General features: G+C 45.4%; 1 long non-coding RNA gene across 2 annotated transcripts; it reads left to right on the plus strand.

Annotated features, from left to right (window-relative positions):
* Positions 1-6,067: 6,067 nt before the first annotated feature.
* On the plus strand, positions 6,068-9,635 carry LOC139773339 (uncharacterized). Of its 2 annotated transcripts, XR_011718328.1 has the most exons (5): positions 6,068-6,451; positions 6,593-6,698; positions 6,798-6,922; positions 7,181-7,261; positions 7,360-9,635. It is a non-coding gene; the product is annotated as an uncharacterized lncRNA (long non-coding RNA). The 2 variants fall into 2 exon arrangements; XR_011718327.1 differs by lacking the exon at positions 6,068-6,451 and having other exon boundaries at positions 6,485-6,698.

Below are 9,635 nucleotides of genomic sequence, written 5' to 3' on the forward strand. Positions count from 1 at the left end.
CCATATGTCTGGACTATCGAAAGTATCGAATGTGCATGGCATTCATTTACGCGGCATATCTCGAATCGTGTCGTGCTTTGAACGTGCTGTGTGCTGTGCCGGAATTGTCGTGCGATTATCCCCGATTCTTTTCGAAGAGCGGAAAGAGGGCCGAGTGACAACGTGAAATCGTATCGTGATTCAAGTAATAGCACGCTGTGATACAACATAACATACAACGCTCGTTCATGAATATTTCTTATTTTCGTGTATTTCGTGCCGCGTAATCCGCGGCTCCTCGTTGTGCAAAGCATGCATTAATATAGTACTTACATACGCGAGATTTACGTGCTCGATACGTAATGTGCGTACGATATTTAATCTTAATTGTGGTTTTGTTTAATCAACTGCACGTGTCTTTACTAACCGTCCACTTTATTCGCGTAGTATCTCGCGTCAAGATCTTCCAACATTTCATCGCCATTAACGCGACAGCCACACGGTCGGCAGTGATGAAACGCGGGACGAATTGGGGCAATCGGCGTTGCGACTCCTTCAAATATGCACGAAAAATCTATGTTACCTGCTTTTATATTACTGCAGAGTAAAGTACTTCCTTCCCATGGGTACGACCTTGGCGAGGTGGGAAGGCCCAGTACCCAGTACGAGGATTTTACCCGAGCAAAACTCTTGTTCTGCTTGGATAAAAATCCAAAGACGGGGAAGCTAACGTACCCTCGTCCGCCAATTTTATTGAATGAACGAACCGCAACCGGTTCGTCGCGTTTGCTTCAGGAGTGCCGTACAAGTAATCGGACTAAAGGACTTTTTTAAACGGGAGTGCCGTACAGTATCGCGCGAGAAAGACTTTTACTGAAATTAGTCCGCGCGCGATTGTAGTTTGTTATCCGCGAGTTTCTCGCGAGTGTCCTGTGCGGTGAGAGGAGGAGGCCTGACGTCCTGAGAGGAGGAGGAGGTCTGAGAGAGACATCGAGCATCGGCGGAGCAACCTTGGGGTGAGTATCATCTCTTATCTGATAAAAATTAATAGTTCTTTTTTATTTATTCGAATTGTTATCTCGATAAATTAGAAATAATTACAAAAAGAGAAATTATTCAAAATTTTATTCTTATAAAAATCGTTTTCAGAAAATAACTAATTATTGCTAAATATCTCATTAAAAGACGAATTAGAAAGGCGTAAAAATTATCTTTTGAAATGTTGATTATTTGGAGCATTTTTAAAATTTGAATCTTATGTTTGTATGTTACAGTATCATCGTAGCTACGTGGCTGCATAACTCCGTCCGTTGCGCATCGAGTTGGTGAGTCAAAAATTTTTTTTTATTGAGGTAACGAGTCTCGCGGCGGCAGTGACACGCGGCGCGACTTCCCCCCTTGCTCGCTTGACCGTATAAATAGGCGCGTTGTCTACCGGCGGCAGTGACACGCGGCGCGACTTCCCCCTTTGCTTGCTCGACCGTATAAATAGGCGCGTTGTCTACCGGCGGCAGTGACACGCGGCGCGACTTCCCCCCTTGCTCGCTCGACCGTATAAATACGCGCGTTGTCTACCGGCGGCAGTGACACGCGGCGCGACTGCGCGATTTCCCCCCTTGCTCGCTCGACCGTATAAATAGGCGCGTTGTCTACCGTCGGCAGTGACACGCGGCGCGACTACCCCCTTGCTCGCTCGACCGTATAAATAGGCGCGTTGTCTACCGTCGGCAGTGACACGCGGCGCGACTTCCCCCCTTGCTCGCTCGACCGTATAAATAGGCGCGTTGTCTACCGGCGGCAGTGACACGCGGCGCGACTTCCCCCCTTGCTCGCTCGACCGTATAAATACGCGCGTTGTCTACCGGCGGCAGTGACACGCGGCGCGACTGCGCGATTTCCCCCCTTGCTCGCTCGACCGTATAAATAGGCGCGTTGTCTACCGTCGGCAGTGACACGCGGCGCGACTTCCCCCCTTGCTCGCTCGACCGTATAAATAGGCGCGTTGTCTACCGGCGGCAGTGACACGCGGCGCGACTTCCCCCCTTGCTCGCTCGACCGTATAAATAGGCGCGTTGTCTACCGGCGGCAGTGACACGCGGCGCGACTTCCCCCCTTGCTCGCTCGACCGTATAAATAGGCGCGTTGTCTACCGGCGGCAGTGACACGCGGCGCGACTTCCCCCCTTGCTCGCTCGACCGTATAAATAGGCGCGTTGTCTACCGGCGGCAGTGGCACGCGGCGCGACTTCCCCCCTTGCTCGCTCGACCGTATAAATAGGCGCGTTGTCTACCGGCGGCAGTGACACGCGGCGCGACTTCCCCCCTTGCTCGCTCGACCGTATAAATAGGCGCGTTGTCTACCGGCGGCAGTGACACGCGGCGCGACTTCCCCCCTTGCTCGCTCGACGCGGTGTTACGGTCACTCGTGGTGGTTTTAGCCGGTAGGCTGCGGGGAAATGGCGGAACTTTAATGTTCTGCTCTCTGCAGAATCCGGCACTCATGACATCACGCTCGAAAAAATTAAGCGTGTAAAAAATCTTGTCTATAAACGACGTCACGCTTATAAAGTTAAGCGTGTAAAAAATCTTGTCTATAAATGACATCACGCTTATAAAGTTAAGCGTGTAAAAAATCTTGTCTGCAAAAGACATCACGCTTGAAAAAAATTAAGCGTGTAAAAAATTTTGTCTGCTAAAGACATCACGCTGATAAAGTTAAGCGTGTAATAAATCTTCCCTCCAGGGGGTGGGGGGGAGTCCTCCCGGACCCTTTAGGGGCACGGGGGAGCCCTCCACTACGGGTTTTGCGCACCCGGAGTACCCGAGCACACCAGTACCGCAATCTACGGCAGCCCTACGGGTCTGTCGTGGACCGGGGAGTCCTTTTAAAGACTCGCGAGGTAAGCGGCCTCTATAAAAAGTCCGCTCGGCTGGTCGGAGCCGTGAGGGAGGAGCTTAGGCTCTCCTAACCGACCTAAGGGAAGGAAAACCCTGACAGAAAACCGGGGGTCCGGCTGCCCTGCTTAGGAGTCTGTCGTTGGCTTCGGCCACCCAGACTCCCGCGTCGCGTTGTCTGCGGAACGACACCACGCTTAGAACGTTAAGCGTGTAAGAAATCGCGTCGCGTTGTCTGCGGAACGACACCACGCTTTTCTCAGTAGTGAGCGTGTAATAAGTAAATCCTCCTAAGGGTCTGCCTTCGGCGACATCACGCTTTTCTCCAGTAGTGAGCGTGTAATAAGTAAATCCTTCTAAGGGTCTGCCTTCGGCGACATCACGCTTTTCTCCAGTAGTGAGCGTGTAATAAGTAAATCCTCCTAAGGGTCTGCCTTCGGCGACATCACGCTTTTCTCCAGTAGTGAGCGTGTAATAAGTAAATCCTCCTCCTGTCTGCCTTCGGCGACATCACGCTTTTCTCCAGTAGTGAGCGTGTAAAAAGTAAATCCTCCTCCTGTCTGCCTTCGGCGACATCACGCTTTTCTCCAGTAGTGAGCGTGTAAAAAGTAAATCCTCCTCCTGTCTGCCTTCGGCGACATCACGCTTTTCTCCAGTAGTGAGCGTGTAATAAGTAAATCCTCCTCCTGTCTGCCTTCGGCGACATCACGCTTTTCTCCAGTAGTGAGCGTGTAAAAAGTAAATCCTCCTCCTGTCTGCCTTCGGCGACATCACGCTTTTCTCCAGTAGTGAGCGTGTAAAAAGTAAATCCTCCTCCTGTCTGCCTTCGGCGACATCACGCTTTTCTCCAGTAGTGAGCGTGTAATAAGTAAATCCTCCTCCTGTCTGCCTTCGGCGACATCACGCTTTTCTCCAGTAGTGAGCGTGTAAAAAGTAAATCCTCCTCCTGTCTGCCTTCGGCGACATCACGCTTTTCTCCAGTAGTGAGCGTGTAATAAGTAAATCCTCCTCCTGTCTGCCTTCGGCGACATCACGCTTTTCTCCAGTAGTGAGCGTGTAAAAAGTAAATCCTCCTCCTGTCTGCCTTCGGCGACATCACGCTTTTCTCCAGTAGTGAGCGTGTAAAAAGTAAATCCTCCTCCTGTCTGCCTTCGGCGACATCACGCTTTTCTCCAGTAGTGAGCGTGTAAAAAGTAAATCCTCCTCCTGTCTGCCTTCGGCGACATCACGCTTTTCTCCAGTAGTGAGCGTGTAAAAAGTAAATCCTCCTCCTGTCTGCCTTCGGCGACATCACGCTTTTCTCCAGTAGTGAGCGTGTAATAAGTAAATCCTCCTCCTGTCTGCCTTCGGCGACATCACGCTTTTCTCCAGTAGTGAGCGTGTAATAAGTAAATCCTCCTCCTGTCTGCCTTCGGCGACATCACGCTTTTCTCCAGTAGTGAGCGTGTAAAAAGTAAATCCTCCTCCTGTCTGCCTTCGGCGACATCACGCTTTTCTCCAGTAGTGAGCGTGTAATAAGTAAATCCTCCTCCTGTCTGCCTTCGGCGACATCACGCTTTTCTCCAGTAGTGAGCGTGTAAAAAGTAAATCCTCCTCCTGTCTGCCTTCGGCGACATCACGCTTTTCTCCAGTAGTGAGCGTGTAAAAAGTAAATCCTCCTCCTGTCTGCCTTCGGCGACATCACGCTTTTCTCCAGTAGTGAGCGTGTAATAAGTAAATCCTCCTCCTGTCTGCCTTCGGCGACATCACGCTTTTCTCCAGTAGTGAGCGTGTAAAAAGTAAATCCTCCTCCTGTCTGCCTTCGGCGACATCACGCTTTTCTCCAGTAGTGAGCGTGTAAAAAGTAAATCCTCCTCCTGTCTGCCTTCGGCGACATCACGCTTTTCTCCAGTAGTGAGCGTGTAAAAAGTAAATCCTCCTCCTGTCTGCCTTCGGCGACATCACGCTTTTCTCCAGTAGTGAGCGTGTAAAAAGTAAATCCTCCTCCTGTCTGCCTTCGGCGACATCACGCTTTTCTCCAGTAGTGAGCGTGTAATAAGTAAATCCTCCTCCTGTCTGCCTTCGGCGACATCACGCTTTTCTCCAGTAGTGAGCGTGTAAAAAGTAAATCCTCCTCCTGTCTGCCTTCGGCGACATCACGCTTTTCTCCAGTAGTGAGCGTGTAAAAAGTAAATCCTCCTCCTGTCTGCCTTCGGCGACATCACGCTTTTCTCCAGTAGTGAGCGTGTAAAAAGTAAATCCTCCTCCTGTCTGCCTTCGGCGACATCACGCTTTTCTCCAGTAGTGAGCGTGTAAAAAGTAAATCCTCCTCCTGTCTGCCTTCGGCGACATCACGCTTTTCTCCAGTAGTGAGCGTGTAAAAAGTAAATCCTCCTCCTGTCTGCCTTCGGCGACATCACGCTTTTCTCCAGTAGTGAGCGTGTAAAAAGTAAATCCTCCTCCTGTCTGCCTTCGGCGACATCACGCTTTTCTCCAGTAGTGAGCGTGTAAAAAGTAAATCCTCCTCCTGTCTGCCTTCGGCGACATCACGCTTTTCTCCAGTAGTGAGCGTGTAAAAAGTAAATCCTCCTCCTGTCTGCCTTCGGCGACATCACGCTTTTCTCCAGTAGTGAGCGTGTAAAAAGTAAATCCTCCTCCTGTCTGCCTTCGGCGACATCACGCTTTTCTCCAGTAGTGAGCGTGTAAAAAGTAAATCCTCCTCCTGTCTGCCTTCGGCGACATCACGCTTTTCTCCAGTAGTGAGCGTGTAAAAAGTAAATCCTCCTCCTGTCTGCCTTCGGCGACATCACGCTTTTCTCCAGTAGTGAGCGTGTAATAAGTAAATCCTCCTCCTGTCTGCCTTCGGCGACATCACGCTTTTCTCCAGTAGTGAGCGTGTAATAAGTAAATCCTCCTCCTGTCTGCCTTCGGCGACATCACGCTTTTCTCCAGTAGTGAGCGTGTAAAAAGTAAATCCTCCTCCTGTCTGCCTTCGGCGACATCACGCTTTTCTCCAGTAGTGAGCGTGTAATAAGTAAATCCTCCTCCTGTCTGCCTTCGGCGACATCACGCTTTTCTCCAGTAGTGAGCGTGTAATAAGTAAATCCTCCTCCTGTCTGCCTTCGGCGACATCACGCTTTTCTCCAGTAGTGAGCGTGTAAAAAGTAAATCCTCCTCCTGTCTGCCTTCGGCGACATCACGCTTTTCTCCAGTAGTGAGCGTGTAAAAAGTAAATCCTCCTCCTGTCTGCCTTCGGCGACATCACGCGGCGTTAGGGTCACTCGTGGTGGTTTTAGCCGGTAGGCTGCGGGGAAATGGCGGAACTTTAATGTTCTGCTCTCTGCAGAATCCGGCACTCCCCCCGCCCCGCCCCGGGGAAGGGGGAGTCTTCCTCCCGAAAGGGGGGTCACTGGTCACTCAAACCCCGGAAGAATGGAGGCACTCCCCGACCAGTGGTGCTCCCCGATCGGTGGCACAGCCACCGTGACTGGTTGCCACTGCTGACGGGTTGCCTCCAGGACGTCGTGGGGATTCCAGTGATGGAAGATTTCCACCACGTAAAATAAAAAAAAAAAAAAAAGGACCTAGTTAAAACGCAGGTAGGGAATAATTTTTAATTTCTTTCAGCAATTACATTTCCATTAAGCGAGAAAAGTCAAGAAACATTTCGACTATATTGCAAAAACGTTGTAAAATTAATGCAATATAGCTGAAATGCTTCTTGATTTTTCTTGCTTAAGGGATGAAGTCAAACTGCATTGCCACGAGTCTCAATGTGGCTCGAGACTCCTATCTGACCCAGAGGTGGAGGTGGATTTTGCGGCCGGAACAGCATGAAAGAAAGTGGTGAGTTTAATTGATTTTTACGTACTATGTCACTTATGTCCAAAAATTTTCTATCTCTTCTGTCTTTACTTAATCGAATCGTTCATTTGAATGTTTCAGAAAATAACGACGCAGAAGGTGACATCGGAGCAGCGAGGGAATCCTGCGTAGCTGACATTCCGAGCAGCCTGAGAGGAGAAGGAGGCCTAGGATAGGCATCGGGCATCGGCGTACCAACACTTCTGGTAAATGTTACTTTTTATTTTTTCTAAAGATATAGAATCTCTTTTTTCGTTTGTGCTTATTCAGTTGTTACATTAAATCGTGTTTCGAAATTTAAATTAGTAAAAAGAAATATTTTGAAAAATTTGATTCAAGTTGATTCTAACGTAAAGATTTTTTTCGAAGAAGTAATTTAAAATATAATATTAATCTGAATAACGAATAAGATGTTCGATGCGTGTGACAATTATTTAATCGATTCGATTATTTTTATGTTACAGAAAATATCCACGCGGGAAGGAGCAACGTTGCTTCGCATCGAGGGAACACGAGGGACATCCCGAGCAGCCTAAAAGAAGGTGGTGAGTGTAATTGATTTTCACGTACTATGTCATTTATGTCACAAATTTTCTATTTCTTCTGTCTTTACTTAATCGAATCGTTCATTTGAATGTTTCAGAAAATAACGACGCAGAAGGTGACATCGGAGCAGCGAGGGAATCCTGCGAAGCTGTGAGGTCGTATCTTACACAATTCGAGGTCGATTTTACACAATTTCCGGTTTTTCTGCTTAAACGCTTAGTCAGGCAACCCCGAAGCTAAATGTCTACATCCTATCTTGAAATAGATTACCAAAAATGAATTAGTTGTCAAAATTTTCTCGTATTTTCTCGTATTTGTAGATACGACAAATTTGCACTTCAAAATTATAATCAAATAATGAACAAGATACGACATATTTATTTTTAAATAACAATAATAAATGTTATTTAAAACTAAATATGTCGTAACTTGTTTATTTGATTACAATTTTAAAGTACGTCGTATCTATAAAAATTGCGTTTTTGCGTTTGTTTTCCACGAATAATATCAAATTAAACAATAAAGCTGTATTTTAATTCCAAATCACTATACTTTTGAAAGTAAAGCAAACTATCTTGTTTGTCGCTTATCAACAAAACAAAAATTTACGAATCCTGTAAAGTGACAGTTTTTAAGATACGACCTCCCGAAAGATATCAGTCGATATACGATAGAAACAATAAAAAATATGAACAGGAAAAGATTTTGTCATTGTTGAAATGGAATTCGAACTTGTGAAGATCTATAAACGACAAAACATTTATGTTATTGAGTTATTGATTATTTTTACTGCCTAATCTATTGTAGGGTATATGCAAAAGTTAAGTGAAAAAGCAAAACAAATGTAATGCGTTAAACATATTTTAATGTACGTTGCTTTTTAGTATTATATTAAGTGTTATTTGCAATTGGGAACAAAGTTCTTTGGAAATTTTAAACGTCATCGCAGGTGATGACCATTACATGATTATAGGGAAGATAAGTATAGGAAGATTTTTCAATTTTAAAATATTTATTGTTATTTTATAATAAAACATTACATTTACATTCTCTCACTTTATGAGATTTTACATTATTTTATATCACGTTTCACTTTATTAATAATTGGATTTGCCACAAAAAACCCTGTCTATTTTAGAACTATTTTAGGTTAATAAGCATATTAACAATAGATTGCGACAATTAGAAAATAGAAGGGACTTGAGTACTAATTCCGAACGCGACAGCACGTTTGATGTACGCAGATGTGTGGTGATCCCTTATGTGAAGGGCTTAAGCGCGGGCATACGGGGTACTCTTGAGAGAGTCCGCTGTGACGTGGTATATAAGATACCGAAAAAACTCAGTGCTGTCATCAGGAGGGGCAAGGACAGATTAGCGACTAACAAGGAAACTAATGTGGTTTACAAAATTGATTGTGAGAATTGCGACGCGTCTTACATTGGGCAGACGAAGAGACATCTCGAGACAAGAGTGAAAGAACATTTCAGCGATATTAAAAAACATGACAGCAATTTCTCTGTCGTAAGCAAGCACCGGATACAGAATGACCACAATTTTAAGTGGTCAGATCCGAAAATATTACACAAAGAACCTCACTTCCCACACAGAACACAACCTCCAATGGACGTCCAAAGAACATCCATAGCTCCACCAGACATCTACCTCTATGGTGGATGTCAAATGGACGTCTAATGGACGTCCATATTATATCCATCCATATAACATTTAGCATGGACGTCCAGTGGACGAGGTTTTTATCTCGGAACCGGTTAAAACTACTCGGATTTGAACGTTTTTTTTTAATGTTAGGTAATTAAAAACACTACAATGTTTATGGGTTAAAAATTGACGCTAATTGTTTATTTAATAAATTTTCAGGTTTATTTTAATTATAAAAAAAAGCGTCAATTTTTAACCGATAAACATTGTAGTGTTTTTAATTACCTACATTTAAAAAAAAAACGTTCAAATCCGAGTAGTTTTAACCGGTTCCGAGATAACGCACTTTTTTGGTCTAATTTGCCTCTATTAATGGATGGATATAATATGGACGTCCATTAGACGTCTTTTATAAACATATAACCGCGAGCGTTAGTAACCCGCACTGCCGCGACGCGGCTACCATGCGCGAGTACTTTCTCGTAATAAAAAAACATCACGCGCTAGTATATTAAGAGGCGAGCCTGTGAGAGGCCTGACTGCGATAATTCTTTGCTGCAGATCATCTGAAGTGATACCTCTGGTATCACATAGCAGGGGTCTTCAAAGCAATTTTTGATAATTTGTTGGATACACTTATAAATAATTATCTAATTTGTTGTAAGCTTTATAAACAAGGCGTATATCCATAAAGAATTTATAAAACGTTTA

The sequence above is a fragment of the Temnothorax nylanderi genome, unplaced genomic scaffold (genome assembly GCF_030848795.1).
Source record: "Temnothorax nylanderi isolate EJ_2023f unplaced genomic scaffold, tnyl_v1.0 TNYL_tig0060_pilon, whole genome shotgun sequence".
Lineage (NCBI taxonomy): Eukaryota > Metazoa > Arthropoda > Insecta > Hymenoptera > Formicidae > Temnothorax > Temnothorax nylanderi.